This window comes from Mus pahari, chromosome 12, assembly GCF_900095145.1.
Source record: "Mus pahari chromosome 12, PAHARI_EIJ_v1.1, whole genome shotgun sequence".
Taxonomy (NCBI): Eukaryota; Metazoa; Chordata; class Mammalia; order Rodentia; family Muridae; genus Mus; species Mus pahari.
In genome coordinates, this window is record NC_034601.1 from 57780885 (window position 1) to 57805761 (window position 24877).

At 42.0% G+C, this 24877-nt stretch overlaps 1 protein-coding gene and 1 non-coding gene across 4 annotated transcripts in view; one reads left to right on the forward strand and one right to left on the reverse strand.

Annotated features, from left to right (window-relative positions):
- Htr1f (5-hydroxytryptamine receptor 1F) overlaps positions 1-21258 on the reverse strand; it is a 139294-nt gene extending 118036 nt beyond the window's left edge. The window contains exon 1 of one of the 3 annotated variants that reach the window (XM_021209848.2): positions 21029-21258. The gene's annotated coding sequence lies outside the window, so the exon portion shown is untranslated. Of the gene's footprint in view, positions 1-4306; positions 4338-21028 lie in introns of those variants that run through there. The other 2 variants (XM_029544249.1, XM_029544250.1) reach the window with 2 other exon arrangements.
- Positions 9601-9728, forward strand: LOC115065138. The gene has a single exon (XR_003844940.1). It is a non-coding gene; the product is annotated as a small nucleolar RNA SNORA17 (small nucleolar RNA).
- Positions 21259-24877: the final 3619 nt, after the last annotated feature.

Sequence of the window (24877 nt, forward strand, 5' to 3'; positions counted from 1 at the left end):
TGTGGATAATGATACAAATTGTGTCAATGAATTGCCTCAGATCTGGATTTATGAGCACCTATTCTATTGCTTACAGGTAAAGTTTTGGTGAGGGGAATTTTTATGTATAAACTGATGTGAGGTTGAACTATGTGTATAATTTTAGTCTATCACAGTCTTATTTAGTGTGAATGTGCATGTATTTTGTCATAAAAATATTAATTTGCTTTTCACATGTGGATTGATTCCAGACCACACAGTAGGCATTATATAAGAGTGTACATAATGTTATTTTCTTTTGGTGGGTAGGTGTGCAGGGGCATATGTTTGTACAGATAACCATACATGTGTGCATGTTTGTGTGAAAGCCAATGGACAAGCTCAGGTCTCATTCCACGGGTGCTATACATCATGTTTTTTTTTTTTTTTTTAATTTTGAAACAGAGCAGGCTGAGAATAGGCTCTGCTGGCTAGCCTGCAACTCTCCCATTTCACCTACCCCTACCTCCCCAGTGCCAGAATTCCAAGTATATCACTGCACCTGCTCTTTCTGGTAACTTCTGGAGAATGAACTCAAGTCCTCTTACTTGCAAGCAGCTGCCTTCTGACTGAGCCATGTGCCCAGACCACAGAATTGCTTTTTTCAAGAATATCTATATATTTTGAATTTCCAAATGATTCTGGCCTAAGACTTTACAGGGTACAATTATGGGCCTGTGCTGGCAAAGTGAATGGTCAGTAGATTTCCCATTCCTAATTATGTTATGCTTCTAGTTGCTTTGAAAATGGACAGTATTCCAGGGGTTAAGATTTAAGGAGCACAGGGCTAGGAAAGGACTGAGAATTTCTGTAATGCTGTTCAAAAATAAATAAATAAATAAAACCAACCCAATTTTTTTTTCTTCTTCAGAATGGGAGAGTTTTCTGAAGAAGAACATTAGTTGAAGCTGAGATATTCAAATTTTTGGTGGCATGGATGTAAAACAAACAAACAAACAAAATAAAAAATGTAGATAACCATGAACACAAATTTCTCCAATGCATAAATTGTCTCCTACATGAAGTTTAATTAATCTCTTAAAGAGGGAATCGACAGACAGAGAAATAGAACTGTTTTTCAAAGGGCACCTAAAGTGAGGATTCAAAGTCATAGTTTACTTAAACGTGTTAAATTGTACAGACTGAGTGGCTTATGTTTTGGAATATGTATGTATATATGTATATGCATGCAATAACAATTAAGGAAAAGGAATTTGAGAGGGAGTAAGGAATGATATACAGGATCATTTGTGGGAAGATAAACAAAGGGGAAGATAATGTAATTATATACTAATCTTAAAAATGAAATAAAAAATAATATTTCAAAAAAGAAAGATATTATTTATTTGGAAGAGAACAAAAGGATACATTTATTTTTCTTTCTGGCTTTCTTTCTTTTTTTTACTGGATATTTTACTTACTTACATTTCAAATTCTATTCTCTTTCCCAGACCCCTCCCCTAATCCCTCTATCCCATACCCCCTCCCCCTGCTTCTATGAGGGTGTTACCTGACCCACCCACCCACCCACTCCCATCTCCCCACTCTCGAATTCCCCTACACTGGGGCATCCATCAAGCCTTCACAAGACCAAGGGCTCTCCTCCCATTGGTTTCCTCTGGTACACATGTGGCTAGAGCCATGGGTCCCTCTTTGTGAGCTCTGGGGGTCTGGTTGGTTGATATTGTTGTTCTTTCTATGAGTTTACAAATACCTTCAGCTCCTTCTTTCCTTTCTCTAACTCCTCCATTGGGGACCCCATGCTCAGTCTAATGGTTGGCTGCAAGCATCCGCCTCTGTATTTGTCAGGCTCTGTCAGAGTCTCTCAGGAGACAGCCATATGAGGCTCCTGCCACCGTGCACTTCTTGGCATCCACAATAGTGTGCCAGAGGATATTTTAATGTTCAAGATTAAGACTGACCTAGTAAAATATTTGTTTCAGGAGACGAGTTCAGCACACAAACACACACACTGGCTCAAATTCTCGAATAACTTCTGTGTGAAGTTTCCACTTTCCCTTCTCCCTGTAGTAGACAAACTGGATTAAAAGCTGCAATCCAGGGACGTTCCAAGATTGTATATAGTACTTCACGCATCTAGCTTAATACTGAAGTAACTTATAAATGAGCAAAGGAAGAAGCAACTGAGTCCTCAAAGAAATTAGGTCTAATAGCTTCTTGAATAAATTTTCAGGAAGCTTTGCCCAGAAGAGTATGAGCCAGTTTGGTGCAGAGGTAGAGATTTGCCAGTTTTAAATTCGTCTTCTTCAAAAGGTTGAAATGTGGGTGTAAGTGATAGCCATCCTACCAGCTCAACCGGGCACTTCTGTGGAACTGCTGAAACCTTAGCTCCAAATCAACCATGAGGAAAATGAAGCTTTATTCTAGGTCTGCTGCCTGGCTGGAGTCTTGGATGGCTGCTAATAGAGAGAAGTGTGGTCTGGAGTCACACAGTCTGGTCACAGTGAGTGAGATGCAGGAAAGATGCCTCCAAGACATGTCACTGATGAAGGCGTTTTTGCAAAGAAAGATGCTTTTGCAATCTCTTTGTTCTTCCAACTTCCTGATAGGGTATGGGGGCTCAGAATCCACAGAATTAAAATGGAAAGAACAGAACTTATGTCTAAAAGAAACTATATAAAGCCTATTTCACCGAAATACAAATTTTCACAATGGATTTTTCACCCAAGAGAATTAAGAAGTCACATGTCTCCTTCCCCGTGAAAAAGAAAACACTGAAAAGTTACTTGGTCCAGGTGAAGTGGGGTCTGATAACTATAGTAACTATTTAGATGCAAAGTTGAGTTAACTTAGTAAAATGGAAAATGATCAAATTTTGTATCCAGATTGAGTAAAAATAAAATTTAATGCTATCTTGGATGCAAGAAAAATCCAAAAAAAAGTAATTCAGGCCAACAAATGTTAGACAATCCTAAAGAAAGGCAGGCTATAAACTAATTTAAGCTAATCTTAGGCAAGACGAATTTTGGATAATAAGTCATTTTGACATAGGAAGTTGCATCATGAATTCTAAATGCCCATTATCAACACCATAGTAGATAACTGGCTATACACTGAATAAATAGGTCCAATGGAAAATAGGCAAGTACAATTGCAGAAAGTGACTTTAATGTACATGGTGCATCTATAACTCAACCATGTAAAATAAGATGACAAGTATTGAGTGAAAGGCTGGCCTTCAGTGTTGCAGTTCAGAATCAGTGTCACTGTCTTTCAGCTGTGTAATGGAACCTTATCAAAACTATCCATGTATGAGCACAAAAGAAATCTTGGATAAGCCTCTCAGAATTTGGCTAGTCAAAATGAATTAAGACTAAACATCAGTTGAAAGTATATAAACAGAAAACCACAGTTTCTGGCCCGGAGAAATGGCTTAGTGATGAAGAGCTCTCTCTGCTCTTTCAGAGGACCCTGACTGGGTTCTAAGCATCCACATGGTGGCCCACAGTCGTCTGTAACTTAGTTCCAGGGAATCTGATGCACTGTTCTTCTCTTTGAAGGCACCACACACACACACATATTGTCCATATACACACGCACAGACAAACATTCAAACACAGCAAATAAAAATAAGCAAATCCTTAACAAACAATGTCTTCAAATCATTGTTGGAACCAAGGGCTGACGTTAGAGCCTATTTCTGGATTCCAGCATATACTGAAGACCAGGTGAAACATTCAATATACATATATGTTTATATCTCTGTCTATATATTCAATCAGTCCTGTTTCCTCTGCGTCCCACTTGGGATGGATGAGAGCTTGCCTCAAACAAATATGTTTAAAATAGGAATTAGTCACCTATGCAATGTAAAAATGAGTATCATAAATATCTAGTAAATTTTCATAAAATGAAACTAAAGTAAGAACAAAGTTAAATGACATAATTGAAGCTTAGGTCCATTCACTATATCTCAAGGAATGAGCTCAACAAATCGGGCGACACTGTATCAAAGTTTGGGGAAACATACATATCTAGAATAATACCAACACAAACTGCCAAATCAAACCAAAACTGCTAAATAATTCAAACTGGAAGTATTTAAATGATCATAAAAGTTCTCTCAACCTTAAAAGCAATCCAACAGAAAAGTTAACAGTAGTCTCAAAAGAATGTTTTTTTTTTTTTTAGCATCAGCAAAACATTTCAAAAACAAAGTTAGAATATTCAATTTCCACAAAGATACTCTTTTTCCATTCATTATTTATTTACTTTATATTCCAGTTGCTGCTCCCCTGTCCCCAATCCCACAGTCCCTCCCACATACCTCCTCCCCTTCTCCTCTGAGAGGGTGGAGGTCCTCCCTTGGGTACTCCTCCACCCTGGCGCATCAAGTCTTTGCAGGGCTAGACTCATCCGTGAGGATATCCTTACAGAACTGTGACGATTTTACTTTTCTCCTTTAAAATGTGTTCTCTGCAAATGCTGTTAGAAAAAAATCACATTTTCATATATTAGAAGCATACAAGAAATTCTTATTCTTCTTATTATTATTATTGGTTTTAAGTATAAATCTTGCAATCTTCTCTCTTCTCTCCTCCCCTCCTTCTATTGCTTGGTGTGTGTGTGTGTGTGTGTGTGTGTGTGTGTGTATACACCTGTGTGCACATGTAGTGATAATCTCCCTCCCTCCCCCTTCCTTCCTTCCTTCCTTCCTTCCTTCCTTCCTTCCTTCCTTCTTTCCTTCCTTCCTTTTTTCCTTCCTTTTTTATTAGATATTTTCTTTATTTACATTTCTTTTTTTATATTTCTGAATGATATTTTTATTAGATGTTTTCTTTATTTACATTGTAAACTTTATCCCCTTTCTCATTTCCCTTCCAAAAATCCTCCTATCCCCTCCCTACTCCACCTGCTCACCAACCCACTCATTCCTGTTTCCCTGGTCCTGGCATTCCCCTATACTGGGGCATAGAACCTTCACAGGATCATGGGCCTCTCCTCCCATCGATGACTGACTAGGCCATCCTCTGCTTCATATGCTGCTAGAGCCATGAGTCCCACCATATGTACTCTTTGGTTGGTGGTTTAGTCCCAGGGAGCTCTGGGAGTACTGCTTAGTTCATATTGTTGTTCCTCCTATGGGGCTGCTATCCCCTTTAGCTCCTTGGGTCCTTTCTCTAGCTCTCCATTGGGAACCCTGTGCTCAGTCCAATGGTTGGCTGAGAGCATCCACCTCTGTATTTGTCAGGCACTGGTGGAGCCTCTCTGGAGACAGCTATAACAGGCTTCTGTCAGCAAGCACTTGTTGGCATCCACAAAGGTGTCTGGGTTTGGTGATTGTATATGGGATGGATCCCCAGGTGGGACAGTCTCTGGATGGTTGCCCCTTCAGTCTGCTCTGAACTTTGTCTCTGTAACTTCTTCCATGGGTATTTTGTTCCCCATTCTAAGAAGGATTCTGAGCTTCTGGGCTAATATGCACTTATCAGTGAGTGCATACCATGTGTGTTCTTTTGTGATTGGGTTACCTCACTCAGGATGATATCCTCGATATCCATCCATTTGCCTAAGAATTTTATAAGTTCCTTTTTAATAGCTGCATAGTACTCCATTGTATAAATGTACCACATTTTCTGCATCCATTCCTCTGTTGAGGGACATCTGCGTTCTTTTCAGCTTCTGGCTATTATAAATAAGGCTGCTATGAACATAGTGGAACATGTGTCCTTATTACACGTTGGAGCATCTTCTGGGTATATGCCCAGGAGTGGTATGATATTGCTGGATCTTCTGGTAGAATTATGTCCAATTTTCTGAGGAACAGTCAAACTGATTTCCAGAGTGCCATCTTGCAGTCCCACCAGCAATGGAGTAGTGTTCCTCTTCCTCTACAGCATCTGCTGTCACCTGAGGGTTTTTTTTTTTTTTTTTTTTTTTGCATTTATGAACTGTGTTTATTTTAGCTAAGGACCAAGATAAGAGTATTACCAAAATGGTCAAAAGCCTGCTGGTGGAAATACTGAGGGTTCCGGTGCCTCAGCATAAGGAGCCAAGAACATACTGAGCAAACATTGTTAGCCAAGGAGCCTGGCTCCACCTTGCATTTTTGCATTTCTTTTTTTTAATTTTTTTATTATTATTTTCTTTATTTACATTTCAAATGCTATCCCGAAAGTTCCCTCTATATCCCCCCGCCCCTGCTCCCCTACCCACCCACTCCCACTACTTGGCCCAGGNGTTCCCTGGTGCTGGATCATATAAAGTTTGCAAGACCAAGGGGCCTCTCCTCCCAGTGATGGCTGATTGGGCCATCTTCTGCTACATATGCAGCTAGAGACACAAGCTCAGGGGGTACTGGTTAGTTCATATTGTTGTTGCACCTACAGGGTTGCAGCCCCCTTCAGCTCCTTGGGTACTTTCTCTAGCTCCTCCATTGGGGGCCCTGTATTCCATCCAATAGCTGGCTGTGAGCATCCATTTCGGTGTTTGCCAGGCACTGGCATGTCACCTGAGTTTTTGATCTTAGCCATTCTGACTGGTGTGAGGTGGAATCTCAGGGTTGTTTTGATTTGCATTTTCCCTTTCTAAGAAGGATCAAACTATCCACACTTTTTCTTCCTTCTTCTTGAGTTTCAAGTGGTTTGTTAATTGTATCTAGGGTATTCTGAGCTTCTAGGCTAATATCCACTTCTCAGTGAGTGTATGCCCTGTGTGTTCATTTGTGATTGGGTTACCTCAGCCAGGATGATGTTTTCTAGTTTTATCCATTTACCTATGAATTTCATAAATTCATTGTTTTTAATAGTTGAGTAGTACTCCATTGTTTAAATGAACCACTTTTTCTGTATCCATTCTTCTGTTGAGGGTCATCTGGGTTCTTTCCAGCTTCTGGCTATTATAAGTAAGGAGCATGTATCCTTATTACATGTTGGAGCACCTTCTGGGTATATGCCTACCTTCCTTCCTTCCTTCTTTCCTTCCTTCTTTCCTTCCTTCTTTCCTTCCTTCTTTCCTTCCTTTTTCCCTCCCTCCTCTCTCTCTCTCTCTCTCTCTCTCTCTCTCTCTCTCTCTCTCTCTCTCTTTCTTTCTTTCTTTCTTTCTGACAATGACTCCTTGGCCAAGAGCTCACCAAGCTGGCTAGGCTTGCTATCCAGTAAGTCCCAGTGATTTTTCCAGTCTCTACCCTGCCCACTGCTGAGATTACAAACTACTTCACCACACTGTCAAGCAAAACAAAACAAAACAAAACACAACACAACAGAAAAAGCCTGAGTTCTGTGAATGGTTCTAAGGTCCTCATGACTGCAATGGAAACTTATTGACTGAAGCATTCTCCTAGTGCCTTATGAGTACCTTACATGTGACAGTTGAGCTGATGAAACACACTAAGGCAGAATGCAAGGAGGATGCAGTTTCTAGTTTTGAAGGCTGGAGCATAGATTCAGAGTTAAAAGGCGATTGGACCAAGTTGAAGTGATAAGTTGTGCGCCAAGTGTAACCATTTGTCATTCCTCCCTTGCAAAGTGGACCATTTAATCTCTTGGGAGTCATGTCCATCTTCTGCAAAATGAACATGATTAACCCTATCCTATTGGTATGATAGAGTATAACAGTGTATTTAAATGCAGCTTTGAAACCCACCAACCATGATCTTCTCATGATACTGTGATGGTACTCCTGGCATCCCAGGTAGGGTATTCCAAATTCTTCTTGTAGTTATTCAGCTATTTTGTGTCCAGGTCAGGGGTTGCCTTCCCTTTTATGTGATGGGGAATCTGTTGGGGGTTGGTCTTATGCACTGTGTATTCAGATGCTGATTTCTGTACCCCAAGATGTAGTCACAGTCTGTGCATGGACATTGTCATGAATATAGAAGACTCTCCTGTATCAGTGTGGTGTAAAGAATGCTTCCTGATTATCTTTGACTAATTAATAAGACTCTGAACAGCTAATGACTGGACAGAGGAAACAAAAAGTTTGGACTTCTGATCCCAGCCAGGGGGGCCAAAGGAGGAGCGCCAAGAGGAAAGAAACCGGTGAGGGTCCAGGAGAAGAGCCATGAGGTAGAAGAAGAAGAAGATGGTTGCCATGAGATCGGGCATGAGGAGGAGTCATGGAGGGAGTTCTCCATGAGGACAGAGGGCTATAACAGAGCCAGCCAAGAAGAGACTCAGTGCAAGTAACTTGGGGCGTGTGGCTGGGAAGTAGCTAGGTACCCTAAAGGATTAGGCATATCTGCATAGTTATTGTGCTTGAAGCTTGTTGAATAAATCAGTAGATCTCCATCTCAATTATTTGGGAGCTAGCCATGTTAGAAAAAAACTGCCAATTTTAAATTTCATCCTACAGAGATCTGATACTACTTCTGTATACCACAGATAAACTAAAGCTTACTCTCTCAGAAAGCACAAACTTCCTTACCTTTCAATATGAATTTTACATATTTATATATGTGTTGCAAAACTCAGTATATTACAGCAGATTAGTTGTTTCCAGACAAACATCGTATTCCTGTATGTGACATTGGGTTTAGTATGAGCTTCTTTAGTCTCTGTGGTATTGCTTATTTACAATTTAAAAATGTCATGATTAATTTATGTGCTTTTAAAATAATATAACAATTTTAACAGATTCTTCTCTATATCCTTAGGGTTTGAGGGTAGCAATGATGTTCAATAAGAATTTGAATTTAGTTTTAATGGTAGAAGGTTCCTGGGAGGAAAGGAAATGCATGGAATTAATTGAGATTAGTCTTGGTAAATGTCTTTTATACAAATTTTTGTCCAGATTTTAAGCCTTCATTCAAAGGGCCTTTCTAGGATTACAACTATAAGACAAAAATTAATTTCTTCTTATGTCTCAATAGAGTTGACACTGAGCATTTCAATGAAATCGGGAACTAAAGAAGAGCGAGCCACAGATGGGTTTCAGAGAAGGGTTCTTGGCCCACGCGAATTCTGGATTTCTCTTGTCAAGGATAAAAATGCCCCGTCACACGCAACCCAGACTTAGGTACAAACGGGAAAGGAGAGGACGTTACTTCTTTCACTTCACGGAGAGTGATAAAGATTGAAGAGTCCTTGGCTTGACAGACACAGCTGCCCGGCTTCCAATGAAGAGCAAACTAACGCTTTAATATCAGTGCTGCATTGGAGCAGCTGGCCTGGAGGCTGGCAGAGCACTGACTGGTCCACTGTCCAAACCTACAGTTCATTACTGTAGAAAAGTCTCAAGAAGATGCAAGGAGCTCATGCCTTGTTACCCCTTAAACTAATGCATTAATGTAAATAAGATAAAATAAAAATCTTTTAGCAATTAAGGCAGCACTCAGAAATCTTGCATACAAGGCCAACTAGAAAACAAAGTCATGCATTACATATTTTATAAAGTAGCAATAATGCCTCAAAAATCAAAGTATTAGAAGATCAAAACATATGTATAGCATTCTCTAAGGACATTTTAATCATAAAACATAAATATAAAATTCTGACACACAAACCTTGACCTTTTTAATGTACATGTACTAATCTCCACTTTCATAAAATATTCTCTTAGGCCTTTATTCTACTAATTCTCAGTATACTAATACATTATTTACAAGATCAAAAACAATAAATACTTGCCCTTGGAGGCACTGCAGGTGTAGCTGCGGTGTCACATGTGTGTCAACAGGTGGCAGAGAGGAGAGAGGCTATTTCTACACAGTTCTGATCTATGACCCTCTGAATGCTTCGTAGTCTGGGGCCAAGGGTCCCTGACAGTGAGCTAGCCTGAGATCGCCACTAGTCCAGTGCCTCACAGGCCTGAGGGTGTAGACTGTGCCTGAGATGGTCTCCCTGGGGTCATAATACACTCCTGAGGCCATTCCTGAGATGACCCCGGGCACTCTGAGACTCAGACACCCCTCAGAGGGTGGTGGAGAAACGAAACGGAAGAGAAAGAGAATGAAGGGAGGTGGAACTAGAGACTAACGTGAATAGCTGGTGATGCTACCTGGGACCATGGTGGGGTCCCAGCCCGTGCTTCCATGATGAACACATCTGGATCAGTGGCCTTGTAGTACGGGGCGTCTGTTACTGCCAAAGGCCAGGGGGCATTACTGGTCTGGGCTGCTGCCTGGGGACCCCTAGGCACCTGCAGTACTCTGGAGAGAGGTACTGCACCTTGCAGGAGTTGTGAGAAAACCGGAAATAAGATGAGCATAGGGGAGTTATCCCTAATATTCGCCCCCTGTGTGGTGACAAGGATGAAAAGCGTTAACTTCCTCCCTACTCACGCCTGTGGCAGGACAGAGACCCACTTTTGCGGTAGTCATGAGAACAAGAGAGGTCTCGCCCCTTAGCTGCTGCAGCACTCCGGAGAGCAGGCCCCGAACCTCACATGGGTAGTACAGTAGAGCTGGCTTGGGCTGTGGGGGTTGTGGGTGAGCTGGCCTTGCCTCTTGTCTGCGGTGCAGTGGCATTGATGAGAGCAATCTCTCCCCCCCCCTTCTGTCCTCAACGCCAGTGGCAGGTGGGAGAGTTGGTCCTGAAGGGGGTCATGAGAGCATAAGAGTTGGCGCCGTCCCTTACCTGCTGCAGCGTCTGAGAGAGTGGGCCTTGTACCTCACTGGACAGCATAGTGGAACTGGTGCCGGATGTGGGGTTTGCAGGTGAGCCAGCCCTGAGGGCCTGAGCACAGGAGATCAAGCCCCGCCTCTTGTCTTCTGGGTGGTGGTGTAAAGGAAGGAGAGAAGCGGTCCTCCCCTCCCTCATCCCTTGCCATCTATGGCATGTGGGAGCGCTGGCCCTGGGCTCGTGAGAGTGGGAGAACTGTCTCTGCCCCTCAGTGGCTGCAACATACGGAAGACGGCCGTGCACCTTGCCTGGGCAGCAGGGTAGAGCTGGCCCTGGTTGCAGCCGTTGGTGATGAGCTGGTCCTGAGGATGTGAGGGTGAGAGAGCTAGCAGGTTGGCCAGCTCAGAAACCACTCAGGCCCAGGTCCTGGCTTTTAAATTGGCATACTCCAACATTGAACCTATTGACGAACTGCTACAGGGCATGAAGGGGCCGGTCCTACAGATCCATGACACAGGGCAACAACAGGCTATTTGAGAGGAGTCCCACTGAGGTTCCAGTATTGATACAATAGCAGAAGCCAGAGGCCTCGGACCAGACCATCAGGTCATTGCAATGAATATTTGCAAGCAGAAAAGTATGGACAGAAGGGTACACTGTGGGACACTCTGTGACACACTGCAGCTTCTACATGAGTTTTTTTCTTTGTTAGGGGGAGGTGGCAAGGGTGGAGAATAGTACAAGGAGAGGTGGGATGAATAGAATTGGGAGAGGATGTGAAACTCACAAAGATCCAATAAAAACTAAAAAAAAAAAAAAAAAGCAATAAACAAACACTCTTAAGCAGAGATTTCTTGATGACATAGAAAGTTAGATATTTGAAAAAGATATGTACTAATAACTCCTTATTTAATAGAAATATTTTATTTAATATTGTTGAACATTATTTCCAAACAGATGAAATATTGTTGTTAAAAAGGTAGCCTTATATTAAAAATTAAAAAAGATTAGAATAATTATAGCAATCTCAGCTTCATATATATGAAATAAAAATAAATATATTTCATATATATGAAATAAAATAAATATTATATATATATATATATATATATATATATATATATATATATATATGAAATAAAGGCTCCCAAACAGTAAAATGGGTTATTGAGAGTTTGTGAAATTTTCTTCCCTTAAGGTTTTGTTATATAAAAGAACTGGCCATCTGGCTTGGAAATGTTAGGCACAGAAGACTGTGTGACAAAGCTTCAGTTTTTTGTTTTTTGTTTTTTTTTCTCTTAATTTTATGAAAGAGTTTGAGAGAGCTGAAATGTCATAGAGACAGAGAAAGAGAAAATGTGAGAAGGTTTCCAGAAACTCACTCCCACCCTAGGGTGACTGTGACACATTTGGTGACATAGTTTGTTGATAGGTCCCTGAGGAGGCTTTCTTTGACACTCTTTATGCAAAGCTCAGTGGCTCATCTTATCTGACACTAAGATCAAAAGGCTCAGGCCTTCCTTACAGGAAGGAACGAACTCACTGGCCTAGCTGGAGAGGAGACAAGTAGGTAAATCAGATATGAGCAGCACAACATAGAAGCTCAGAAGAGAGTCACCGACATAAGGCTAGTGAAGAAAGTGTTCAGGGAAGGAAACAAGACGACTTAGTTCTGGCAAATGACTACATTTGGCATGATGGGCAATGGAGCTGAATGAGAAATAGAGGGAGCCCTGCAGGGCAGAGGAATGCTGTTTTTGAGATATACTTGATGGGCAGGCAAAGTAGTACAGATACATACTGCATGGATCAAATTTAATCCTAAAATTAATTTGGTGGAAATGTGGAAAAATGACACAAGGGGACTAGGCACAATTCAGGGAGGTGACTGGGAAGGGTGGTAAGAGCATCTTGGCACCTTGAGTGAACTTCAGGAAGGGGTACTTAGGGGAGTACAGGAGATTCAGAGGGTATAGAAGTAGACTGGCTGACTTGAATTTAGGGAGAATTGGAGGAGGGAATCTGGGAATCTCTTTGATGAGATACAAGTGGCTTAAATGCTTGAACAAGTAAGAGGAGTATAATTATCAACATATAGGCTGGGTTAGGAGGTCATCAGTCTGTCCATATTTTGATTTGCAGTGGTTTTAACTTAATGGGGTTTGTGGTAGACAGACAGAAGACAGGACATTTTACTCAAATGTAAGACATGAATCATTGATGCTACTCAGTATAAATACGTCTCCCAGTACTGACACTGTTAGAAACCTGGGAACTTCCTCTCTTGCGAATTTTCTTGATTATTGTACTACATTTCCAGTTCGGTGAAACATTTTTTTTATCTTCTGCTAATTTTCCTTTTTAAGGTAAAAGAAAAAAGGAGTCAGGTTTAATTTCAAGGCTTTTAGCTGATACTAAATATATGAATAAAACCAACAGAAGTAAAACGTCTTTCTTTCTTATGCTTTGTTCTCAGTAGTATCAGTTTTCCATTAATAACAATGGTAGGAATTTTATTTTTTATTTATATATCAAAAGATTACTAAGTTGAAGGAGGAATTAAGAAGAACCAACCAAAGACTCAGATATTAAAACCTATAAAGCAGTTTCTATCAGCACCGGAGAGATCTTCATCAGAAATATAAGATTATTATGAGGGAATCACCATCCCTGACCTCAAGCTGTGCTACAGAGCAACAGTGATAAAAACCACATGGTATTGGTGCAGACACAGGCAGGTAGATCAATGGAACAGTATTGAAGACACAGAAATGAACCCATATATCTATGGTCACTTGATCTTTTACAAAGGAGCTAAAACTATCCAGTAGAAAAAAAGAAAGCATCCTCAATAAATGATGCTGGTCTAAACGGCCATCTGAATGTAGAAGAATGAAAATAGATCCAAATTTATCACCTTGCACAAAACTCAAGTCCAAGTGGATCAAGAATCTCAACATAAAACCAGATACACTGCCTCTAATAGAAGAGAAAGTGGGAAGAGCCGCATTGCTACAGGGGGAATTTCCTGAATAGAACACAAATGGCTCAGGTTCTAAGATCAACAACTGATAAATGGGACCTCATTAAACAGAAAAGCTTCTGTAAGGCAAAGGATATAGTCAACAGAACAAATCAGCAACCTACAGATTGGGAAAGAAAAAAAAAAACTTTTCTAACCCTACATCCTATAGAGAGCTAATATCCAAAATATATAGAGAATTCAAGAAGTTAACCTCCAAAAAAATCAAATAACCCAATTAAAACTGGGGTACAGAGCTAAACAGAGAGTTCTCAGCAGAGGAACCTCAAGATTGACCAAGAGACAATTAAAGAAATGTTCACCATCCCTAGTGATCAGAGAAATGCAAATCGATCCACCTCACACCAGTCAGAACAACTGAGATGAAAAACTCAGGTGACAGCAGATGCTGGCGAGGATGTGGAGAAACAGGAACATTCCTACATTGCTGGTGGGATTGCAAGCTGGTAAATACAACTTTGGAAAACAATTTTGTGGTTCCTCAGAAAATTGAAATAGTTCTACCTGAAGACCCAGCTGTACCACTCCTGGGCATATACCCAAAAGATGCTCTAGCATACCACAAGGACATGTGTTGCACAATGTGATGTTCACAGCAGCCTTATTTGTGATAGCCAGAAGCTGGAAACAACATAGATGTTTCTCAACCGAAGAATGGATACAGAAAATATGGTTCATTTACACAATGGAAAGCTAGTCAGTTATTAAGAACAAGGACATTATGAATTTTGCAGACAAATGGATGGAAGTAGAAAATATCCTGAGTGAGGTAACCCAGACCCCAAAAGACATGTATGGTATGTATTCACTGATAAGTGGATATTAGCCAAAAGGTACAGAATACCAAGGATACAACGCACAGACTGTAAGAAGTATAACAAACAGGAAGGCTCAAATGAGAGTGCTTCAATCCCACTTAGAAGGATGAACAAAATAATTATAGGAGGTAGAGGAAGGAAGAGAGAGACCTGGGTTTGAGAGTGGAGGGGGAGGAGCAGGAGGGGCAGGATCAGGTATAGAGGCTGGAAAGAGGCCCAGAAGACCAAGAGAATGAATGGAAATACGCAGCTTCTAGGAGTGCGTGGTGGAACTCTGAAGAGTCCACCTCTAGCCCAAGTGGAGGGATGGGGTTACCAACTCACAATCAAAACTTCTGACCCAGAATTGTTCCAGTCTAAAAGAACTGTAGGGACAAAAATGGAGAAGAGACTGAAGGAAAGGTTGTCCAATGACTGGCCCAACTTGGGATCCATCTCATGGGGAGGCATCAAGGCCTGATACTATTACTAAGGACTATTAGCAGAGGACTGCCTGGTCTGGCCTCTGTGGGAGAAGATGTGCCTAAGCCTTGAGAGACTGGAGACCCCAGGAAAGGAGGACAGAGGAGGGAGCACCCTCTCAGAAGCAAGGGGGATGGGAGATGGGGGATGGGGTGAGGAACTGTTGGGGGGGTTAGGGCTGGAATGTAAATAAATAAAGTTAATTAATAATAAAAAGTAGGAATATACAATTAAAAGAAGCCATAGAGAGAGGGGTGGTGGTAGTACACACTTTTAATCCCAGCATTTGAGAGGCAGGAACAAAAGAATCTCTGAGTTTGAGACCGACCTGGTCTACAGAGCAAGATCCAGGACAGCCAGGAATGTTACACAGAGAAACCCTGTCTTCAACAACAACAGCAGCAGCAGCAGCAGCAGCAGCAACAACAACAACAACAACAACAACAAGCATGGTGATGTGTGTCTGTAAGCCCAACATTTGCAAGGCTGAGTCAGGGGGATTACTGTGAGTTGAAGTTCAACCAGGACTCATCCTCACATTCACAATAATTGGCATTCTCCATTTTATTTGGAGTGCTGGAAGTCATCGCAACTGGTACAGTTCTTTAATGAAACTGTCTCAGAGAGAGCTCCTTCTTACTCCATAGGACAGGTTTAGAACATCTTTTCATCATTTGAAATTTCCTGCAAATATCTTTATCCTCTGGAAAGAAAAACAATAGTTGTTTGTGTCTTCTGATTCTCTTGAAAGTTTGCCTTTTTGATTCTTAAGGATCACTGACCAAAAGAGAAGAAGAACCAAGTGGAGAAGACAGTGACAGACCACAGCCACTGAGGCGTGGTGAAGCAGTGTAGGAGGTGGAGCAGAATGGTGCCGTTTCTGCTTGAAAGGAAGAGATTGGATCTCAGAGCCTGTGGGAGAAGCTCCGATGGTTCGCTTTCTTAAACTTCATTAAGTAGTCCAAGGAGACAAGGTTTCATGGGGGTGGTGAGTGTCTAAGCCAGACAGTGGGGGGAAAGAAATTAATAACAAGATAGTGGCACAGTGTGAATTAGTTTATTGTGTTCAAAGCTGGTTGACAAAGAGAAGACTGGCTAGGATTGTAGCTGAAGAGCTTAGCATCACGCGAAGCGTCTCTGCTTGTCTGAGCCCTGTAAGCATGGGAGAGATCCCACTAATACACGTACACAATGGGATCACTAGTAAAGAAGAGACTAAAGTTTGGAGGGGGTTGAAGTCTCCGCCAAGATTATAGTGGGACTTGGAGCAGAGGGGGGGGGGGGTTGGTAGCCTTAGAGGAAAGAAAACAGCTTAGCACATGAACTGACAGGGGCTGGAAGTGGTGAGAGAGATGCCTGCCTGAGGCTGCTAGGTTCCCTCAGTCAGAACAGTAGAATCCTGCTGAGGGTGAAGGAGACAGGAGAAAAGGAGCTACTTTATAAACCAACTAAATCTCTAATGAGCCCACAAGCTGCTGGCGGCACCGGGGAGTGCCAAGCAAGGGTAAGAAAAGCCTTGATGAGAGGTTGTTCCTTATGGAGGAATGGCTTAGGGAGTGGAGACTTTGTGGAGTCCTCATCACAGTAATTTATACAAATGACCCAGGCAGCTGTTTAGCATGCTGGCCAAAGCACAGGTCTATGTCTGAAGGTTTCTAGGAAGTGCCTTTCTCAATGTGCCTAGCTAGCCATCCTAGCTCTTCTTACACATGTCTGGAATATCACCCCTACAGCCTGCTAAAGGAATCTGCTTGGCTGTTGTCTTCTTCATTATTATTTTCTTTAAAGTTGGTTGTTCCTTCTGTTGTAGTTTAATTTAGGCAATAACCACTCCCATTTTTAAACCAAACCTCCATGGCTCCCCCCCCACCCCCCAGCTATCTTTAATCTACCCTTTGAAAACTCCTCAAAGACTTGCGCTATATATAGTATTCATTTTTTCACCACCACATCTTTTCTTTCCTCTTATTATTTTAAATGACATGTTTCAGAATTATGCATAAAATTTTATTTAGGGTTTTGAATAGGTAACCCTGTGCCTGTAATTCAAAGGCATTAAGTGTTGCTCAGGGGCAGAACGGTTGCTTAGCAAGTACAAGTTCCTGTGTTCACGCACCAGAACTGAAAAGAAAACAAAACTGAACCAGATAAAGGTCTCCGAGGATCCTGGAGGATGAGGTGCATACTCTCCCACTGAGGCCAGACACGGAAGTCTGTGTGCCAGGGTTGGGGTTGGGATGGGGGGGCTCTGTCCAGCCCTTATATGCTCTTGGGTTGGTGGCTTAGTCTCTGGGAGCTCCCAGGAGTCCTGATTAGTTGACAAGGTTGGTCTATTTTATGGGGTTGCTGTCTCCTTCAGGGCCTTAGTACCGCTTCCAAGTCTTCTATAAGGGTCCCTGACCTCCATTTAATGCTGTATCTGCATCTGTTTCAGTCAGTTGCTAGGTAGAGCCTCTCAGAGGACAATTAAGATAGGCTACCATGGTGGAGTGGTCCTACCCTCTCAGAGGTGAAGGGGATGGGGGATGGTGAAGGTGAAGGTGAAGGTGTGGAGGGACTTTGGGAGGGGGCAGACCTGGAGGGAGGCAGCATTTGGGATGTAAATAAATAAATAAATAAATAAATGAACAAGTGGATAGAAAAACGGAATAAGACTAAAATTAAGTGTGATAAAAACTGTTCAAATGCGCGTGGACTGGAAAACACTCTGGAAACATTCATGGGTTATTGAAATAGAGGGAGGGAATTTTTTAAAAAAAATATCGAATAAATGGACCTTTATAGAATATCTGTGATACAGGAAAAATAAAAAACCCAAAACAAAGCAAACAAAACAAAAGCCAGCCTGACCCTCAGCTTCCATTATGTTCTCCCACCAACACCCTGTCCTCCCTACAGGGACCCAAACCATTGCTGGCTCCTGATTTGTTGGCAAGGTTTCAGGTATAACCTTATTTTTCTGTGTTAGTCATAATGCACAAAGTCTGATTGTTTTTCTTCATGTTGAATATTTTTGGAAAATCTTTTTTATCTTTTTTAGTCCATAGAAAGTTGCCTTAATAATTTTAACACTGGATAGTTTTTCACTGAATAGATATTAATAATCTATTAAGCATTTTTTAAAACTTAGAGGCATTTATGATTTTGCAATTGTTTGCTCAACTTTGAAAATAATTTACACAAATATAACTTTGTGACAAAGAAAAATTCCTGGAACTAGAACCGGTAGGTTTACAACTTTTGTTCAATGTTATGAATCAATATTTAATCATCATCATTATAATTTTGACTGAAATGACTCATATGAACATTGCTGTAAGTGCTATAAGTGGAAGGGGGAGCGGGAGGGGTGGAGATATTGTAAACATGGTACTCATATATGAAATTAAAAAAAAACACCCTTTATTGCTTCCCACATACACAGGAACAAATGGAAATCCCATACTGTGGGTTAAAAGGCCACAAATCACACTGAGAGAAGACCCTGAGGGAACTGGGAGGTTGTCGGATCCAAACAGTCTCAGCTCTCAAATACTCAGGCGTACTCATTGAAGTCATTTTGGCCATCTTATGTGCCTCCTTTGGCTCTGAAACATTTCTTGTTATAGTTTCCAGTGGCTGGATCATTTCTATTTTAGCACAGGGACCAAGGTTCTATGTGGGTCTGTGTTGGATGACTACAGATACCTTCATAGGGGAATCACATGACCTGGTAGCAATCATTGTGTCACTTTTTTTTTTTTTCTGCTCAAAAAGCATCACTCCCTCTTATGAAATTGACAGTAAAGAAGAGAATCCTGCCGTCGATTTAAAAATGTTATGTTCAGGGACTTGAGGGATAGCTCAGCAGTTATGAGCACTAGTTGCTCTTCCAGAGGACTTAAGGTTCAATTTCTAACACCTAGGTGGCAGCTCCCACCATCTGTCAATCCAGCCCCAGAGAATCGGATCCTCTCTGTCCTCTGTGAGTACCACAAGCCCACTGCGAACAGAGATCCATGCACATAAAATAAATGCAAAAAAAATGTGTCTGCTATGTTTTATGCTGTTTGTTTTGTAGTAATATCCCAGAGAGTGCCCTTCAAACATCCTTGAAATTGTTTCAGTGACAGCTAACCATTTCAGAAGAGACCACTTTCACTAGAAGAGAACTTCTAGCATCTGAACTTTCCATGAAGATGTTTTAATGTTGAAAAGCCTATGGGGGAAAAAAAACCCTACATGTGCCAAACTTCTTGTGAAAACAAGGCATTTCCTTACAGAGATGAGCTGCTGGGATCAGTTCTGCGGTAGCATTTATAAGAATTCCTTAAAAAGCAGTTGAGTGTTTTTATCATAAAGAATAAAAAGAGCCTATTCAGTGCTCTGCATGAAGGCCCCCTGAGGAAGCAAGGGGCAAACCCCTGCATTGTTCCTTACATCTTCACCCTAATAAACAAAGTCCTCGGTGGTCTGTCAGAGTGGAACAGCTTCTGTGGCACACACAGTCATTAGCTCTGCAATAAGCCTAAGTGGATGAAGCTTGAACATATGACATATTAACTAAGGAGTAAATGGGAAATTTTACTAAAATTTCTTTGATAAAAATGAGAAACTAAGTTATATGGTACCTCTGGAAACTCGTGACTAATACCAGGCAGGTATGGAGAGCATTTGTCAGAAACATCTTAGTTCTTTGAAGAACACCCTACACAAAGATGAGAAGACCACCTTTGAGCAAGCTCAGTGAGTAACAGTTTTCCTTATGGAACTGACCTTGAGCAAGTAGGTTTGAGTAAGTCGGGCAAAGGCAAGGACTACTTCATCTTATGAGAAAGCTGGGAGTAGCAACATTAGCACATGCTCTTAAATTTACAGACTGGGGAGAAGAGGGTCATTGAAAGCCAAAGAGAAGGGCTGCTTCCTCAATCTCCCTCAGCTGTGTGGGATTGTCGTTCCCTCGGTGGAAGACAGCCAAATCCCTTCCGTCTGTCTCCCCATAAACAGACATTTAGGGCAAATCAAATGTGAATATCACCATACTGTTGGTCACCAAGTCTAGGCTCACAGATGTATATGTAAACGGGATAGAAACATAATTCATTTGCAAACATTTTTTTTGGGGGGGGGTCTTGGCACTAGCACCTTTAAAATGCAGGTGAATGACAATGACTAGGTCCTCCAGAAAAACTTTAGGGCTGGGCTACCTGTTTATTCCTTCTTCAATTACCACCCTTCATCTCATCCTCATCCTGCATTAATTACTGAGGTCCTCAGGAACCACTTAGCTATAGGAGAAAACAAGTCTTTACCTCAGTGTTTTCTTCAAATGCATGCCAAGACATTTCAGTCATGTTCCTACCCAGTGGCCAAACCAAATTCTACACCAAAGGCAGCCCAACTGCCAACCACTGGACATATGCTTGCTTCTCTCCTTCCTTTCATTCCCCACTCTTGGCATGCAGCTAGGGGTCTTTCAGCCCCTTTTGGGTACAAGCACCGGGAACAAGAGGATGGCCCCTCATTCTGCCATCCCTTCTTTTTTTTTTTTTTTTGCCTATTGGTCCCTGTAAACAAGAAGAGACCAACAAATCTTTCCTAGGCAAGCCCCTGCAGCAGCTAGGGACTTTGTGGAGCTAGGTGAGGGTCTGCTTGGAGCTTTACCTCATCAATCCCGACCCACAGGAAGGGAAGTAAAGTTGGAAAACTACCAACGCTTTTTCCGTCTACACCTTCCCAAACTCCTACACAGATCTTATCATTTTCTGTTTGATCCATCTCCAGATATGACCAAGTGATGGATTCGATGACACTCCTGACCTCTAGTTGGGTTTCTGCATATCCTAGCTTCTGCCCTTGGCAAGCTCACTGGATTGCACCTTAACTAGGATGTTGGCGTCACGGTCTGGAACCCACACCTCTCCCCAGAGTCTGGAACCAGGTCCCTCCATGCACTGAAGACCACCTGCTCCACCCAGGATTCTGCCTTTCCCTCAAAGTTAGCCCTAGGAAAGCAGAGACGGCGAGCTTCAGTTTTTGCGGTTTCATCAAAGTAGCAGGGGGAAGGAATTGTCACCCCCAACCCCTCCACCTCCGCCTCCGGGCCCGACCATCCCGCGCCTCCCGCCGCCCGCCGCCCGCCGCCCGCCGCGCGCTTTCCGGCGCCCGGGGCAGCTCCGCGTACTCACCACAGCGAAGCTAAGGGGCTCTGGTCACTAGCCCGCCGCGGTCGTTCTCTGGCGACAACAGCGCGTCCCGGCTGCTCTTGGGTGGCGAGCTGAATGCGCGCTGCAGCTTGGGGCGCAGCTCTAGGGCGGGTTCCAGACGCCAGTCCACTCGAGGGCCGACGCCCCGGGGATCACCTCAGCACCCCGCTCTTCTAGCTTCTTCCACTTTTCCTCCTCCTCCCAGTCTCTTCTTTCGTCCCCTCCCTCCCCTTAGACTGATGCTTGGAGAAGGGAGGGGGAGGGAAAAAGTCCCGTCCGTTTAACTCCACTGATACCTTGGAGATTATCTGTTCGGGGAATCTGGAAATGACGCGAAGCACCTCTCTGCAAACAGCTTAAAGAAAACGATCTTGTTTCCCTTAACTTTTCATCCTTGGACGGACTCCTTCCTTCACTTGCGTTTTAAAACCTCTAAGGATGGGTGGAAATAAAGCGAGGGTCAGATGACGGGGTCCATAGGCATTTAAGGCAACAGTTTTGGAGAGTGCCTTAGTAGGTGGCCCCGGAGATCTGTTTACTCACAATTTCACAAAGTAGGCATTTCTTGAAAAAAATTGGAGTTGAGGGCAAAGGAAGCGAGAGGTGGGGGGAGGGGGTGGGGGTTAAGGTACTGAATCAAGGTTGATTTAGTTTCTTTTTAAAGTAATGCAGGTGGTTCATGCCAGAGACATCTTGGCATAAAACTCCACTGCTTTCCCAGGATGTGACCTTGAAAGGGTATTTGACCTTTGCTGTTTTTGTTGTTGTTTGTCTCTCCTCCGGCCCCTTCTTCTTTCTTTCTTTCCAGACTTGTATTTCATAGCTCTTTGCAGGAGTTTCGTCACCCTGCCAGGAACTGCCAAAATCTCTCTTGACCTTGGAATGTGCCTGTTTCCTGGAAGGTAGACATTTTGCAAAATTTAGGCAGGTCCCCACTGGGAGCAAGTAATGGACAGACTTTTTTGGGCAGAGCTATACCCACTGTCCAATGGTGGATCCAACCATGATAGAGTTGTACCCTAGGACTGACTAGATTTATCTTTCTGGGAAAACTCTATCACAGAGTTACACTTTCTGCTCTTTCGCATGCCCGTGCTTCCTATGATCCAAAGTGAATTTTTAGAAATCTGCCTTATAAACCAAGCCTGTGTTTTCCAGCCCATGTTCCTTCTGTTGGTGACGCCAACTTTGTTCCCTGGCATCATATATTTAAATGAGATGCTGTCTATAGGCATAAGGTCTGGCACTCTGTACTCAGTAAATGTTAGCTGAATTGTGGCAATTTCAGATCAATGTTAGCATTTACTTCCCACTTTTATTTCTTTCCATATTTCCTAACACTCACTTCCCTGTGTTTCAAATTGCATAGCTCTATCTTCATCCCTTATAAATATGTGTCAATATAAATATATGCCTACTTATTTAGGAAATATGGTGGAAGTTGAGATTTATGACACTCAGTGTAGAACGAAGTCATTTCCCTTGCTATTGTATTGGCCATCTTGGTTTTACCTCCAGCATATTTTACAGCAAATCTTCTCAGTGACAGCTATAAAGTCCAAGGTTATACCACCTCAACAAGCAGACTGAGAATATCTCGACCTGCTACTGTTCCTGTAGTGACATTGACCTCACGAGATACAAAGATATTCTGAAAATGTACAAGTCAAACAGGTTTTCTTCTTCAGTTTAAGAAGGTAATAGGAACCAGCTTGAAATGTGGAAAACTGCAGACCTCAAGTTTGTGCATATTTTCAGATGACAGATGTGGACTCGTGCAATTGGAAACAGCAATTCGATAACAAGCCTACTGGAACAGACTGCGTTAAGTGAAGCTCTAGGAAAGACCACACCTGTAATGCAAAAAGGCATCTAAGTTTTCAGCCTCTCGGCTGCTGCTACTGCAAGAAATGAATTTGCTTGGGTTCTGTGATGAAAAAGCACCTTGCACACTGCAGTAGGACCTTGTGCCCTAGAGGGATTCCATTGTTATTCAATGCACAGATACTTAGCTAGCAGTGAGGATAGCATCCTAGCCCTCAGCAAGTCTTCTCCGGGTGAATGGAAGATGATGTAGAAGGAGTACCTTAGATTGCTTCAATAGATACTGAATAACACTGGAGAGGCCTGGGTCTCCGTGAGAATCTCATCAGAATCAGGTTTGAAGTTCAAGACTGGTTAAAGGACTGCAAACAGGTTCTTTTTACAAGTTCTTTTCTTTCTTTCTTTTAAATAGATGCTTCTATTAGTGTATAAAATAATGCATTTTATTATATGTTTCATACATGCCTATAAAATCTGATTGTGTGCATGTTCACCATTACCCTCTACCTTGTCCATCCTGCCCTCTCACAAAGCCCTTTTCTTTTCCAAGTCATGTCCTTTCTACGTTGCAGCGTTCCATCTGTCTAATTCACAGAGCAAATATGTGACGTCTGTCTTTCTGAGTCTTCTTTGTTTCATGTAACATGATGACCTCCCTGCCACCACCTCTGGAAGCAAGTTTTTTTTTTCTTTTCTTTTTTCTTTTTTAAGGTTTATGTAAGAAATCAAAGACCAACAAGGTATCTTAGTGGCATAATGCAAGGACCTAGATTCTGTATCTACCTCTAGAACAAAACGAGAACCAAATTCCCATAAGTACAACGTGCAGGGTATGCAGATTCATGTCCATAAGCCTAGCAGTCAGGAGTTGATGGTAAGTGGTAGATAAGTTTGAAGCAAACCTAAGCAACACAGTAAGGCGTTGTATCAAACTCCTACAGAAATCTTCACTAGTAATTTATTTTTAATCTTGAACACGCGTAGCAAGGGTCATATACCCTTTTGAGCAACACTCTACTTTTTGATCTTTGCCAGAGGGAGATTTTAACCAAGGTCAAATGCACTATTTCAGTAATATTGATCTCAATTTAAAGCTAAGTTTAAGCCCTGTCATTCCTTTCAATTAAGCTGACTGCAACGGCGAGATAATTGTAAAATCCTGCACAATTAGCACAGACAGCACAGGCATGAGTGATGGAACCTTTTCAGAAATGGGTAATATTTTCCTGAGTTGTATTTGCCTAAGTGCAGAAAAATTCACCTGACTTCTGTCTCTCCTACGTTAAAATAAATGAACTAATTCCACAATATCACAAGATCGATTTCTGGACGTTTATTTTAAATGCCATTTTTGGTTTTGGGAAAAGCAGAGTGAAATGAAAACTTATCATGAACATAAAAGCAATCAATAAAAAACTCTTCCCCAGCTTTATGACAAAAACAGTTTATATGATGGTTTTATGCCATTAAATCCATTGGGTGGTTACTTTCTTCTTCTTCTCCTTCTTCTTCTTCTTCTTCTTCTTCTTCTTCTTCTTCTTCTTCTTCTTCTTCTTCTTCTTCTTCTTCTTCTTCTTCTTCTTCTTCTTCTTCTTCTTCTTCTTCTTCTTTGTAGAAGAAAGCTGTCTTAATTAGGGTTTTACTGCTGTGAAGAGACACCACGATCAACAGGACTCTTATAAAGGAAAACATTTAATTGGAGCTGGCTTACAGTTTCAGAGGTTCAGTTCATTATCATCATGGCAAGAAGAATAGCAGACTGCAGACACACATTATGCTGGAGGAGCCAAGAGTTCTACATCTCGATCTGAAGGCAATTAGGACGACTCTGTCCTCCTCAGGCAGCCAGAAGGAGGCTTTCTTCCATATTGTGTGGAACCAGAGCATAAGAGGAGGAGACCTCAAAACCCACCCCCATGGTGACGTACTTCCTCCAACGAGGCCACACTTCCCAATAGGGGCACTCCCCATGGGCCAAGCATTCATACACATGAATCTGTGAGTCAC